This window comes from Ostrinia nubilalis, chromosome 18 (genome assembly GCF_963855985.1).
Source record: "Ostrinia nubilalis chromosome 18, ilOstNubi1.1, whole genome shotgun sequence".
Lineage (NCBI taxonomy): Eukaryota > Metazoa > Arthropoda > Insecta > Lepidoptera > Crambidae > Ostrinia > Ostrinia nubilalis.
Window position 1 is genome coordinate 4,981,552 of NC_087105.1, and position 16,800 is coordinate 4,998,351.

A 16,800-nucleotide genomic window follows, 5' to 3' on the forward strand; every position below is an offset into this window, starting at 1 on the left:
ATAAGAAAAAGCTAGGTAAAACAAAATTATATTTTAATATACAAGTATAATAACGAACTTGTTTCCAAAGACTCAAATATTTGTGGCGTTTCTAAACGCAACCACTTTAATTTTTATTTAAATACCGTGAAGTCCCACGATTCTGCCACGTCAAGTGGCAAAAATGGGCACCAACTATACAGGGTGGAAACGTTAAGTGATCTCACTCGATTATTTCTTAACTATACAAGATATTAAAAAACTGGTTACTGATCCTGAAAGTGCTTAATGAGCTCTTTCAAACGGTACCAATAATAAGTTACAGAATAAACTGGATCTATCTGAAAATTCAATGTTTCCAGCTTCCATTTTGATAGAGCTCATGAAGCACTTTCAGGATCAATAACTAGTTTATTGATATCTTGTATAGTTAGAAAAAATCGAGTGAGATCACTTATCGTTTCCACCCTGTATTTTGCTCTATGGTTACAAACAGATTTTGCATGACATTGACAGATATGTCAAAATCCACCAATCACGCAGCATTTGGACCTCGCGTCTACGTATTGCCATCTGGCGGATTTTCCAATCGCGAAAGCCCTCATTGAATTCTTCTTCTTTTGTTGAAAAAAAAAAATTAACAACATTAACATCACAAATCACAATCACTACTAAGACATCACAAAATAGACGAAACACAGCATTTGCACAGAATTGGCCGTAAGGATCTATATCCATAGCCGTAAAACGTGTATTAAAAAAAAAGATGACAGTTGACTGCAATATTGAGAATGCCAGAAGGTTACTTTCAGGGTGTGGAAACTTCCATACAACGGTCATCGAAGTGAAACTTGCTTCCAAACAGCGACATCGGTGAATAAATTCAAATACTTTTTAACTACCCTAAAACGCTCTAGATGTCGCTGCTCCTGTTTCCTTCATATTTTCATTTTTTTCTTAATTAAAATATATTTGAGAATATTGTTAATTACAATGTGAAAACTTTTTTTAAATGAAATTAATTTGTTTTAATTTAAAACTGAACATTGACATTTTTGTTATAATTTACATAATAGAGTAGTAGAAATTACTATTTAACATATGGCAACTTTGTTTTTCCTCCAAAATGGCCGGTGTTGTTTTTGTTATGTTAAATGCATTCTTGTTTTCTTGGCCATCAGTTAAGTTTTCTGTGGCCCTATTAAAGTATTGAAGAGTCGTCGAGTCAAATTCAAGTTCATTCCTTCGTACCTGCTGCTGTTCTGGTTCATCGGAGTTTTGTTCGTTCCTTCGTGAATCGCGAAGAAACTTTCTGTTATGTTCAGAAGTGATCTGAGTTTTCTCAATGTGCAAATGCTTTTTTAGTGTTGTTGAAAACTTTGCGAAAAGACGCTTTTGGTGTATAATATTGTGTGTTCATAAATAAAGTAAAATTATTAAATTCAAAAGTTTTTGTTTACCTACTTATTTGCATTTCCATGTGCAATGTAGAATTTTTCCAAATCCATTGTTTTGAAAATAATACAATACGTACACCATAAAGATAAATATTTTCAAAATAATGGAATTGAAAAAGTTCTACATTGTACATCATAAAAACAATAATTCTTTGAAGGTTATGAGGGCCTATGTGTGCGTGAACTGTGTGTATGTGTGCGTGGACTTTATGTATGTATGTGTGCGTGTACTATGTATGTATGTGAGCGTTACGTACGTAGGTTAAGTATAGGGAATTTAACACCAGGCTGTCAATTAGTAGGCTCAAAAATTTGACAGAGAGGGTTCTCTATTTCCTATGTATTACTTTTCTCTATGGTTACTTTTGTAACCTTTTAGCTGATTTTTGAACTGCTTTGGTTTACTTTTAGGTTACACTAATGAAAAGGTTACTTTTAGGTGATTTAGTTAGTAAAATATGATTTATCTGTGGTAATTAAATAGATTAATTAGATTTACGAATCTCTGATGGATGAGTGATACCCGACCCGAGGTTTCCGCCAACTGGGACCGCAATCAACTAGGACCGCGGTCCCAATCGCCAGATCAGTAAAAATTAAATACTTTTTTGGGACCATTCATAAAGGACAATGACCAAAAATGTATGGAGTGTGGTCCAAATGTCAACCACCACCTATGTAGTAAAATAGTCTACTAAATACTGATTCATTATAACCAAACCGCAATCAAAAATATGCTGTCAGTAAAAAGTTATGACTGAATGAAAAGTCATGTTTTTACCTTTTCATCTGAAACCGATGGCGTGAACACTTTCAGGAGGTCTTCCGCCCTACCCTGACTACAGCCACCACCACGCCTGAGGCACCGCAGCACACCTCTACTCCACCTAGGCTGCTCGACATCAATGTGGAACCACCATCACACGACGAAGTGACCAAAGCTATCCTGTCCCTCAAGATTGGCAAGGCCCCAGGACTCGACCTTATCACCGCAGAAATGCTGAGAGTCGACGTAAACTCCGCCGCCGACGTTCTGACACCTCTCATCGAAAACATCTGGATGGAAGAGGAACTCCCAGACGACTGGAATAAGGGGCTTTTAATTACTGTGCCAAAGAAAGGGGATCTAAGCCAGTGTAGCAATTGGAGAGGTATCACTTTGCTCTCGATACCGTCAAAGGTTTTCTGCAAGATTATCTTGGATAGGTTATCGGGGGCCGTTGAACCTCTTTTGCGTAGGGAACAGTGTACCGACCAGATTAATACTTTGCGTATCATTTTGGAGCAGGCATCAGAATGGCAAAGGGAAGTCTACCTAACCTTTGTAGACTTTGAAAAAGCCTTTGATACGCTGAAGTGGGCAAGTATATGGTCGCGACTCGCTGACATTGGTGTCCCGCCGAAAATCATCGACCTACTGAAGGCCATCTACAGGAAATATTCTTGTACGGTGACTCACGACGGCCTCATCTCCGAAGACATCGAGGTGCATGCGGTCGTCCGGCAAGGCTGCCTGCTTTCGCTCCTTCTCTTTCTGGTTGTCTTGGATGGAGTCATGAATCGCGCATATCAAGACCAACGGCGTGGAATAGAGTGGGGTATAATCGGAGTCTTAGAAGACTTAGATTATGCCGATGACCTCTGTTTGCTGAGCCACACGCATCACGATATGCAGTCCAAACTTGATGACCTACATCGAGAAGCGGGTATCACAGGGCTCAAAATTAACTGCCGGAAGACCCAAGAGATGCGATCTGGTGTGAGAAATTGCACGCCATTACGGATTGGTGCAGAGGATGTGGCACGAGTCCACAATTTCACCTACCTCGGGAGCGTCGTGTCAGAAACTGGAGGTACTGAAGAGGACATCACTTCGCGCATTGCCAAGGCCAGAGCTACCTTCGCACAACTTCGCCCCATATGGCAGTCACGGAAATTGACCCGAAGGGTCAAGATCAAAATATTCGGGTCCAACGTTAAATCCGTTCTGCTCTATGGGTGTGAAACGTGGAAGGTCACCAAGGTTATCTCGCACCAGCTGCAGGTCTTCATCAACCGCTGCCTTCGCCGAATTCTCGGCATATACTGGCCCGAGAAAATCTCCAACGTCGAGCTATTGGAACGCTGCCACGAGATTCCGATCGACCAGCAGATCAAGCGCCGCAAGTGGAACTGGATTGGCCACACTCTCCGAAGGGACCCCGATCACATCCCTAAGCAGGCTCTGGATTGGAATCCCCAAGGAAAACGCAAACGTGGTCGACCCAGGCAAACTTGGCGGCGCACTGTAGCGGACGAGGCGAAGAAGATCGGCAAAACCTGGAGCGAGATCAAGCGAGAAGCTCAAGACCGAACGAGATGGAGGACTGTTGTGGACGCCCTCTGCCCCATCTAGGGGACATAGGACCATAAGTCAAGACCCGACAAGAACGTAGATCATCGGATTTCTAGTAAAGTGTATCTACCTTAATTATTAAAAATGTTAATTGATCTGTGATAAAAATCAAGCTGAATAAAAACGTTTTTGATTGTTATTTTAGTATTTCATTCTAGCTATTATATTTCCAAGAATAACCTGGTTTTGCCATGTCTGAATACAGTTTTTTTTTCGGTTTCGGTAAAACCGGTTTTGTGACCCCCTAAATCCCACCCTTACGTTCATATAAAAAGAATGTGCGTAATCTATACGTACATAAGGCACCTAAAATAATAGAGAGGAAAGAATTGATTGTATTGAACAATGAACCGTCTCAGCTATAAAAGACCCACTAAACTGAACTGTCCAACCAAACACATTGATAGGGGGCGCCACCAATGTTCACCTGTACAAGGTTTCCCAAAAAGTACTGTCAAGCCGAAGCCCAGAGGTAGAGTATCACTACGGCTACCCGAATACTCGATTTTTTTAAGTTACTTATAATTTTCAGATGATATGATAATGATGAAAATCTTTATCATATTTCAAAAACTGGGATAAAATCTATCCTACGTCCTTTCCCGGGACTCAACCATCTCTATGCCAAATTTCATCAAAATCGGTTCAGTGGTTTAGGCGTGAAAGCAAGACAAAGTTACTTTCACATTTATAATATTAGTATAGATGCAATGTTTTTGCCTCGATTAAATAAAACATTGTGATCAAAATAAAAACTTATTATCAAAATATTTTATAGGTTATTAGGTACTCAATACAGAAATCAGCCGGCTCCTAGTCTAAAATTCTTATAATCGAAATTAAATGATATAAACTACAAATAAAAATGATTCAAACAGTACTAGTTTTTAGGTTCAAATTCGACTGCTCTAGTGGACGCACGGAACGGCAACGTCGCAGTCGACCCATATTATTTGAATTATTTGGCGGGAAAATAGTTTTTGGCTTTTAATTCTGAAACTAAGAGGCCTACAGATTTGAAATTATGTCTCGTGTGTACTTTAATTATAACGAATTATTTGATCTTTAAAACGCAACTCTAACTTATACGGTTTTAATAATCCACCGTGTGTTACGTGTCACCAGCTTACACATACGTATCGGTTCATAGTTCGAAAACGGTTCGAAATAAAGCTTTGAAAGAATTGAAGTCGGGTTTTTTTATTCGACTTTAATTTATGAGATATAAAACATTGATGTAGCTTAAATATTTACGAAGATACAGATGTGTAAGCTGGAGACACGGTACTCCAGCTCGCACATAGTTTTTTGATCGTGGTTTTAACAGTATTTGAGCTAAAGTCTTGAAAAGTGGAAAGCCTACTATTTGGATTCGACTGTAATTTTTGAGGTATAATACATTATCGTAGCATAAATATTTACGAAGATACAGATGTGTCAGCTGGAGACACGTGTCCTCAGCTTACACATAGAAAACAACTCATAGTTATGAAGTTCTAATGGCTCTAATTGAATGACTGAGAGGTTTGATGACTCTAATTAGGCTTTTATTGATGGTATACTTGGAATTGCTCTAGGGCCAATGAGGAAGTTGGAGACATTCAGGTGTTTACGTCATAGTTTCATCCGAAAAGAACTTGCTTGAAAATAAAAACCATGTAAATGATTTTGCTAAATTGATATTTTTTTGAGGCAGTGGGTAATAATAAGGGTAATGGCAGTAATAGCTTGAATTCAAATCAGTATAATGACAAATGTGGAAATTATTTTTAGCCAATAGGCAGTGCAATCATAGATTAAATTATTACTAATTGTTATTTGAAAATCCGAGTATGACCGAGTTATTCGTTAAATTCAGTTTTATTGTGTTGAAATTAATAAAATAATTTAGCATTTCATTTTCATACCAATCCAAACAATTTGACGACGAGACGCATGTAAGAATTAAGATAAAGTATTGTTGTTTGTAATTTTATTTTGATTTTATATTTTTGTTTAGTGAAAATATGTTGGCATTTGTGTGGTTTATTTTATTTATTGTTGTAGTGCACCGATAACATTATTTTAATTAAGCGTTCGCACCCTTAATTTGTGCCATCCTTAAAATTTAAGTATTTAAAAAGAACCACTTAAATGTACAAGTTTATACAATACGTAATATTTCAAGGTTTAGACAGTGTTTGTTGCACGCGTAGGTATATTGTAACAAATTGCCTCACTAGTCAATTGATATATTGTTTAAATTATTTAGTTAAGTTTAGATCGTAAACAACGATGGTGATAAGATTGAAGTCATATAAATCGGCGGAAAATAACTAAATAAGCAAATAAAAATGGATTCCTAATAAACATATTTTATCAAGCTGTAGTTGAGCCGTTTGAAAGTATACATAAGCTCTCTTTGCTTCAGCGAATTCTATTTCTCAGATTATTGTCAATTACAAGAAATAGTTGCGACGATTTACTTCTGTAATTGTATTTTTAACTGATGTTTAACTGGTTCTAATTAGTTTAAAAGGTTCAAATTAACGTTCGATTTGTTCGCTACATGTTCCGTACCAAACCATGGGTTTCTTATGATTTACGAGTTTTACATTGTCTAGAATCACTGCAGTTAATTTACGATTGGTTGATACTAAATATTAGGTACGTCCTAATAATCATACTTCATAACACTGGTCAACAGTGATTTTGGTGCCAAGGAACTGTATATATTTTTTGATTGAGGACCTTATGTTGATTTCCTACGTGTGGTTTTCTAGATTTTGACGTGTATAGAAAAATACAAAATTTCACCAAAATCAGCGTTTATAATATTTTGAAGTGCTTAAAAACTTTCTTTTCCACGACTTTTGTGAATGAGGTGTAATGGAACTATCACGTTACATCCTCTAGCAGTAATCAGCCATCATATACCGATCCCATCTGCCTTGGTACCTCTCTTCCAACGGTTTTTAGGTCTTGATAGCATCACTCTCCCTGTTCTTAGCTAAAGCATGCTATAGTGACCTAAGATTCTCTGGGAATTGGTCAAGATGACTGTGGAGGTAATGCCCTTTGATGAAAATTATGACATCCTGAGTTTTTAAGCCATGTCTCACAATTTCAGAGTAGTTACTGGACTATACCTAAATTCTTTAGAAATTTCCTTAAATGTAAACAAACACTTCTGCACACAATTACACCATAATCACTTACGTGTTCATAATATCATACACATTATTTCACAAGCCCATGAAACCAACTTTATTCTCACGATTATACAAGTTTGGAATCAATCTTTAAACAAATTATTTTAGCAAAATATGTGGACGATGAGAATTTGTGAGACTTGTCAAATTGACTTGAAGTTTAAAATTATGTGTTATCTCCATGTTGTCTCTGACACATCAGTGTTGTAACCTGTAAGTCATAGACAATAATCGGTAAATTTATTCGATTTTATTTCAATTATTCAATCATTTTGATTACTGATTGCATTTAAATAAATTTAAATAGGGTCTTAATCAACAATGTATTTTTTCTTCATTGAATGTACTACTAATTGTTTAATGCATTGCTTTATAAAGCATTATAAATTCTTTCTATAGGTACGTAAGTACTACAATAATTTCAATCCGCGATTAACGAGAGGTTTTGTCGCCTCACTAGGGCAGAGATTAAAAATGTTTTAATGTCAGTTGGCCATATTTGTTTATAGCCTGACCAGGAACATAAAAACCCTCGCCATGTTGCGGAAAACTAATGGTACTAATTTCTTTTAATGGCAACAGTAACTGAAAACTTCATTGACATGTCACCTTGCATGTCAGTCTATTGCTGTCAAAGTGTAAACAAACTTTATTTTAAATGTGCGCAATTGATTTTGTGAATTAAATTGCTAAAATCTTTTTATAGTCGTGAAAGAAAAGTGGTTCACAATGTGTTAAAGTATTTGTCGAAGAGAAATACTAAGGGTTCGGACAATATTTTCATTGAATAATGTTTCCGACAAAGGTTGTCAAATTGACTGACATGTTTATCGTATAGTACAGTCCACTATGAAAATTAGCTTCAGTTTGTTTCAACTACCTATTTTAAAGTTTTTTGTCACTTTCTAAGTGTTGAATTTTATGGAATTTGGAGAGAAGTACCGAGTTTGAAGCGTTCATGAGCAGACATAGCAGTTGAATATTCAAGTTCTGAATTTGATTATTGATGAATAATAAAATAAATCCAACTAGCTGATTGATGGTTTCATTTAATTTATTTAAACCAGGTTACTTATAATAATATTTTTTCGTTAATTTATGAAAATATCAAATGGGTACTATTTAAACGAGTGACTGTAAATTTATGTTGTAAGTGTCAAAAATAATTAATGTGGGCTAAAGAATTACTAAGTGAGCGACTGAGTGCGAGTGACGAAAAATCAAAAGAATAGCAACTTACAAAAAAAATTGAGTTCCTTAAAATACAAAATGAGAAGCTTCATAATATTTGAGCGACCTAATATTTGATTGAGTGTCACGTTAGGTCCTGCATTTTTTTAAATATTTGGCAAATGTTTTTTTTATACTGAGCGGTATTTTGAACTTTAATGAAGTGTTTCGAATGCAAAAACTACTTTGAAAAATACTATTATGAGCAGCGTATTATAAGCCCACATTTAAATAAAAAATGATCTTATGAAATAAATATTTGACGGAACACTATTCTAGTAGCGAAAAAAATAAATCATTATTTAAGGGTAGGTAATCAAATGAAACAATGTATTACGAAAAATGAAATAAATTTGTATTTTCTTAAATCGAGTCAACAAAAAAAAAAAACAAAATAAAATAAGTCGCTTCTGTCGACCCAAAAAAAAGGAATCTTATTAATAAGGTTCATTGATTGTTACCTATGAGGATTGAGGAGCTCTACCTACTCATCGTCACTGTATGATAAGAGCTGGCTTGGACTTAGCGGGCCGGCCTCGTTTTCTTTTTTGTCCAATAGGTATCAGTTTTGCTTCCAGTGGCGGTGTTGTTAGTTTGAGCCGAATTGCTAGACCCAAAACGTGTTTGCATACATATTTTGTTAAAAATTCGGGACAGTCGCCCCGCCCCCATTCGAATTCGCGCGCTGTAACAATCTGTAGTTTTCATGAATAAAGCGTATCAAAATAAAAAACATGAGACCTCAAATATATTATCAGTAACCAATAATCATTAATAAAGCAGCTTACAAAACTTTGCTTAGAATTAACTTTTTTGTAGTTCGTTCAGTAAAACCTCAATTAGAAAAATCTAATGTATCTTCATATTAAAGTTGCCCTCTCTGTATTTCTAGTCGCTCACTTAGTAATTTAGTCGCCCGGATAGTATTTTTATGTCTGAAATGTAATAATCAAAACCCACATTTTGTAAGCTCGTTCTGGATTTTATTATTGATCAATATTCGTCGTTAGTTTGGTAAATTTTTCGCTTACTCAAATTCATACCGCTCAAGGTATTAAAACAGTATGCCATCATCAGTCGCAAAGTTTTTTTTTAGTCGCTCGTTTTATAATTCCCCATATCAAATTAGCCCGTAATCCTGAATCCTGATACATAAAGTTAGTCTATTAATTTAACACACAGGTACGACTGTACTCAGTGTTGCACTATCAAATGCAATTGACGCGCCTCTATGCCAGGGTTTTTATGTTCCTGGTCAGGCTATACATATAACATATAGGGAAATTTCTAAAGAATCCGACTTTAGTGATTTCCGAAAAATAAATTGTAATTTCAATGAACAAAATCTACGCAAATCGTTCCAAATAGTCCATCGAACTTAAGAAATCAGTATATTTTATTAATATTGTTATTTATGGACCATCAAAAATTACTTAATAAATTAATTAAAATTTTTTTTTATGCTCAAACTAGGATTTTTTTTTGTTCTTTCCTCACTTTGTCCACTCTGAACTTCATGTTACGGCTTCTTTGACCATTGTAACATTGCCTTAAGTGTTCACAGCAGCTTATACAAACAATTTTGGGTATCCACGGCTTGAATACAACCACAATTTCCGACTTAAAGTAAGAAAAATAAGCACTTTTAATAAAATATTGCCTGAATGTTTGAACTTTTTAACTGTGTACACACCACAAATGAAACAAAAATACATTTTGATTGTTGAGACAACTTCTTGGTAATGTAGACATGATATTAAAATAAATGCATTTATAAAAATGTACCGATAATACTAAAAACTGTGCAACCAAAGTACCGATTAAAGCTAAATTTTAAAACTGAGGGTAGATCCAAAACTACACGTAGGAAAAAAAAAGAAAAATATTTTTATTATTACTAATACACACCTAATAATAAACTATCAACAGAATCTCGGCACCATTTTCATTTTGATTTTTTGTTGACCTGTGTAATTTATATTCATAATAATATCTTTATCACTGACCATTTCACTAAATAGTTTTAAACATCCTTGTAATTTTCAAAATGTATGGCTTCTACATCTTGTAAATTGTAACTAAGCCTAATTATTTTAGTGATAAAATCATTCATTTCAAAGTTCTCAGCATGTAAATTAGTAGTTAAGATTGTGACAATATTTCGATCTATCACGTAGTTTCTTATGGTATATTATGACGATATTTCATGTAGGTACACACGGCCACAGTGTTATCTATCCATTTCCGTTTTTGCTCTCGCTCTTATCAAATGGTGATTCTTTGCGATAGAACGAGACGACATGACTGGCAATGGGCAGTTAACACTGTTGCCGATAGTATATTGTACACAACGATAATAGCCTGAAAATGCTCAAGTAAAGCATCATTATGTACTACAGGCATCGCTCTTAGCTGAACAGGGTCCTACGGTAGTGCAAGTGAAAAGGTGTGTCGTTTCAAACATCATCGAGACTTCAGTAGGTCTAGACAAGTGGCAGTGACTGATCGAATCGAAAATCGAATCCGTTCACGAGCGATGTAACTCCATAGGAAAAAACGCTGGAGGCAATCGCTTTCGACATTACAACTGTCACGTTTTGCCACTTGTCTAGGGGGGCAGATGTGCTACAGTTATGTATACCGTGGCAACTCTACGCCACGTGTCAAAACTCCAGTAGGAACCTACTCAGTAAGCGCTATGACTGTATTCTATATTTTTTTAAGATGTCACATATGTATCTACACCAAATATTGTAATTAATGGCTTTCTTAAGTTTTAAGTACTCAGTAATTATGAGAAGTGTAAGGCTGAGTTGCACCACCTAACTTTAACAGTAACTATAATGATAACAGGTGCTTTTCGTATGGAGTTTGACGTTTGTTAAAGTTAAAGAAAGATGGTGCAACCCAGCCTAAGTAAGGTGTAACGTACCAGTGATAATTGTGGTTTTATACAGTCAAATTGTAATAAAATCAAAACAGTGTCCTCACTAGAATAAGTACTTGCCGAAATACACTTTTACAATGTATTTTTATTTTTTATTTCTACAAATAATTTCATTAGACACCATTAAAGTAGCCCAAACAAGTTTCGACTTAAAAGTTATAGCTCGTTGAGGATAATTTCTACACGAATTTATAAATAAGCAAACACCAAAGTATGTGTAAATAATTTATTCACTTCATTGTATATACATAATGTACATAATTTAGATTCCAAGCTTGTATATTGTAAAAGCTCTATCCTACCATCCCACAAGGCTAGGATGTTAAAGAAGTATTTTAAAAATTTATCTAATAGACATTCAGAGAGAATTAAAACAACAAATAAGTAATTTGATCTATGAAATCTGAATATAGACGAGAATCTATCACCTGTGCTCTGAAGAACTTAAATAACTACGTGGTGTAAAACAAAAGCTTTTAATGGTACAATAACAACAACTATAACAGGATTATATTGTAAATACGAGTTATTATTATGAACCCCATTCGTAAAAGTCGGAACCAGTTTTTCTTCCAGAATGTATTAACAATCATTACAAAATCTATACCACCCCTGAAAGAGAGAACTAAACAAAAAAGTTTAAGACCTAATACATTACAAAATGACCTCATAATTCAATTCAAATTGAATTGATTAGTTCAATTTCAGGTGGCCTACTTTCTATCTCTTTCTTACGCTACACTGTGCTCACTTATACCCGCGCCAAGTAAGTTACGTCTCTGTTTTTTTTTTATTTCCTTGACGTCTACTGCTTCCTCTTCATTTTGTATGCCATACGAAGCAGTGCCGTTATCAGCCCGTCTAAGCCAAAATATTCAGTCAAATATACAATCTAAGCTATCAACGTATAATAATACTTATTATGACAAATAATTTATTTAAAAAATAAAAATTTCACCTCATTTATGGATTCATTATCATGATTTTTGAGCCTGATAATCAAATCAGTCTTGATACGCCGAAAAGTTTACACATACTTTTATTGTATCCGGCGAGAAATAAAGTTAACTTTCTTTATTTTGACTATAGACGACATTATTAACAATAGAGGAAAACAATAAGGTACGATGCCCATTGACTGGCGCGCGTCGGAGCGCACTTACACGGCCGTAAAGAAAATAGTATTTTATTAACAGTTCTTAGAGTCGTATTTGCTTACAACTGATCAACTGACATTTCAATCCGGACGAACATGAATGACAGAAATGTCACTTAATCAGTTCTAAGCAATTACGGCTCTAAGAACTGTTAATAAAATAGCGACGTTTTACCTGAAAATAAAACGTTTATTAAACATACTTACCTTATTCGAAGCCTTTATAATGAGAGTAGTGTCTGTCTTTTCCTGTTTGAGTACTAGTTTTGACGTATAATCTGCCCACGTGACTTCCGCTCCGGTCCCCCACCTCCTAAGCACGCCTTAATTAACGACACTAGCGCCACCAACGGTAGCTCGAAACTAGGTTTCGATATTCTCGCCATTGTGTTTTATGACACCAGGTAGATTTAAAAAGTAGGCTTCGAATAAGGTAAGTATGTTTAATAAACGTTTTATTTTCAGGTAAAACGTCGCTATTAAACAGTACTGTACCGTTATTCGAAGCCTTTATAATGAGAGACGTGTCTATTATCTCCTGGTGGCGCTGTGTAATCGCCAATGTGATCAATTGAAGAATAAGACATTGATCAGTGAGAAATGTTATGAATTAGTTAGAACTTTAGCTTATCTGTCTACTGAGTGGTAATGTACTGTGTGTAGGTACATTATAATATTTTACAGAACGCAATCTGCATCTGCATCTCCGTAAATTCACGTCTAATGCATCGTTTATTAACAACTATGTAATAATGAACTATCGGTTACTTTACATTATGTAAAAGGCGCAAAAGCTACGTCCACCCTCACTCACAGTATCAGACCGTTGGATGAATTTAATAAGCTTCGGTAGGAGTGAATAATTATTAGGTATGGATAAGAATATTCACTGGTACAGTTAAAGTCGCTTGCCGATAGCGGGCGTTTGATGATCTCCAACATTTCCCCCATTTAGGTATCAGCTCAGATTTTAATATTTATAAACCTTTACAGGACCGTAGCCTAGGTGGACGGTGTAATGAATAGGTGACAATAGCTAGCCGGCTATGTATAGGTACGATACTTTTGTGTTGCCTGAGTATTCCGCGTTATCGCTGTTCGCTAGGGATAGCGAAATTTGAGTCGGAATTGATAAAATCCCAACTAATATTATAAATGCGAAAGTAACTCTGTCTGTCTGTCTGTCTGTTACGCTTTCCCGCTTAAACCTCGCAACCGATTTTGATGAAATTTGGCATAGAGATAGTTTGAGTCCCGGGAAAGAACATAGGATAGTTTTTATCCCGGTTTTTGAAACAGGGACGCGCGCGATACAGTTTTTCTGTGACAGACAAAATTCCACGTGGGCGAAGCCGCGGGCGGAAAGCTAGTTTATAATAATACAGACTTTCCTAGTACAAACTTAGTAAACTTTGCGGTTTACAACTGTCGGTGCTGTGGTAAGACTGTGCGACCATTATCTTTAGGGCTAACGGTGATAACTTGTCAGCTAGATCAGCTTATTGACGGTTAGTCAACCAGCTTAATTAAGAGCAATCTTAATATGTAATTATGTATTATTGTAATTACAATTATGATAATAATGTTATAGGGCTGAACAAGAGTTTGTTTGCATCAACACAAAAACTATCTTTGTGTTGGAGTCCTTTAACCACGAATTCTATAAAATCATAATAACATCATTCTACCACCAATAGTAGCGGAGCATCAATAAGAATGTTGCGAAAGCGGGAAAAGTTATGCAAACGAAGTCGCAAGCACAGCTAGAATTAAATGATAGTTTCGTAGCCGATCTAAACCTTATCAGGTTTCATCAAGGCCCTTAGGGTGGGCATCGGATTTAATTTCGAATGATTTATTTTCATCACCCTGAATGCCGTTGGACGATCGCTCATTTGCACGATGTAATAATATTTATGTAAAAATATTTATGTAATGATGTTTGTGTAACACTAAGTTTTATATCATCGCCAATGTCACTCATGATTCATTGAAGTGTACATACCTAAGTTGCCAGTAGGTAGGTAAGTACTAATTTTTGTGACAATAGTCAGCAGAGACAAATTACTTTATTGACCTAGCGAGTCGGGTAGGTATTAGAATATTTCACGAGGCTGTTGTACTTAAAACAAGTTAACTCGTAAACAGTTGTGTGTGCCACAACATTTTGCTCGTGACTACCTTCGTTACAGTATAATAATTGATGGATTTAAATCACATCAAATACGAATTTTGTAAATTGTACTATGTAGGTAGGCGAAGGACTTTCGGCCCCAAGCAAAGAGCTTAAGAGTGCGGCACATTATCCAAAATTAATTCCAACCATGTTTATGTACTTCTGTGTGACCCTAAGGTCACAGTGATAATTGGAAAAAACAGAGTTAAATTACTTTCTTGGACTGAAGGTTTTGATTTATTCCCTTTAACTCCTCGTAAAAGTCGTTCATATTCATACGAAAATTTTTATTGAACCACAGAGGTGCACAAAAGGTCGAATTAACAATATGACATGGTGTCATATGACATTAATAATAAATTATATTTATTTACTTAAATTAAGTAGACAAGACGTAGTCATTGACACTATTATAGGGCACACGGAAAGTTCAGTTAAGAGACTGAAGACTTGTGTGACTTTTGGTATGCAATCTTTTCTCCAACGAATGTAATGGCTTGTGTAAATGAGAAAATAACAAATTGTAGTAGGTAAACCTGCGCGGTTTAATATATATTTAGTAAGTACGGTTTACTAAAGTCACTGTTTTCGTTGTACAGTGAAATTCAATTGCGAAATGCGTTACCATGCAGCGTGTCCAATTTGTTTTAAGCTCAGATAAGCTTCATACTTTTGGTTATTATTGTGGATCATAAGTACTTGGTATTGGACTATTGGGTGCCATGAGCGCCTCAAGTTGGCGGTTAAAATGCTCTTTGCCTCACGCAAATCATGAATTGTAGTGTTATAACATGAAAATAGCCAATGCTTTAGGATTTGTAACGTTACGTGACTTGATCTGCATGTTTTTGGTAACCGAGACTCGGTTAGACCATTTTGTATTTATGGAGTTCACCTTTTACTGTTACTAGTTTGTAAGACTGTTATTATTTTGTTTATTTATTTTATATAGGTAAGGACAGACTTCATTGTGTTTATTATCCAGACTTGTATGCTTTTATTACAATAGGGGCATGAGTTATATCTGACCCCGAAGCAAGGATGGGTCCTGAGTTACCCCAGAATGAAGTCGTCCAATAGGTAAGGGCGCGAATGTCGCGACTCTTTCTGTGCGAATCAATTGCCGTCAGAACATTTGCATGAGTCTGTCGGTGTACTATAGGTATGTATAGGCAGAAAAATACTTATTTTAGTATTCAGTACTTTGTGGTACCCGCCAAGCGTCTATGGATGTATAACCTTATTTAAAAGACTATCAGGTCAATAGTTGTAACTTTACTATGCAGAGGCTGCATAAAGGCTTAAGTTTATTTAATTTCTCCAGGCATTAACTGTTCGGTACCAAAAATTCAGAGCGCATAGCTGCGGCCCCGATTAATTAACATCCTTCAAGATTCTGAAGGTTTAGGGCGATGCCCTCGTATCATCTTGGCAGTAATGAAATAAGCCAAACTGACACGAATCGAGTCATTTTTGCGTAATCTCATGATCTCTGTCTCCACCTTTTACCCATGGCAGGTCTTAAATAGCTTACTTTTGTCATGAAATAAAGCATTTTAATTAGGGTTCCATAACCCTTGAAAATTATGAGGATTTGGGGCGATGCCCTCATGTCCTCCCGGCAACATCACTTTAATTTTGCCGTGTAAAATAGAATTTCAGAACCTTTTATAGTTATCACGTCACGACTAGTACCTGTGAGATGGGTCGCGAACTAGCGGAGCTAATTCTACGACCGTCTCGAACGGGAACTAAAACACCAATGGCGAGAATATCGAAACCTAGTTTCGAGCTACCGTTGGTGGCGCTAGTGTCGTTAATTAAGGCGTGCTTAGGAGGTGGGGGACCGGAGCGGAAGTCACGTGGGCAGATTATACGTCAAAACTAGTACTCAAACAGGAAAAGACAGACACTACTCTCATTATAAAGGCTTCGAATAACGGTACAGTACTGTTTAATACTATTTTCTTTACGGCCGTGTAAGTGCGCTCCGACGCGCTCCGCCGCGCGCCGGTCAATGGGCATCGTACCTAAAGGTCACGGTATTTGCCCTCACTAGTTGTCGCCACTGGCGATGAAAGGATCTTACAGTGGCGCCACCACAGTGAGCCAAATGCGATGATCCTCCTACCGATTCAGTATTCACTGTCTTGATCGATTACTGGTAGTAATCTGAGTGAGCGCAATATTGTGTAACTATCTTTTTATTGCTTTCCTCCACTATTAATACTAATCTATTGTTAAAATCTCAAATTACTGAATCAAATCC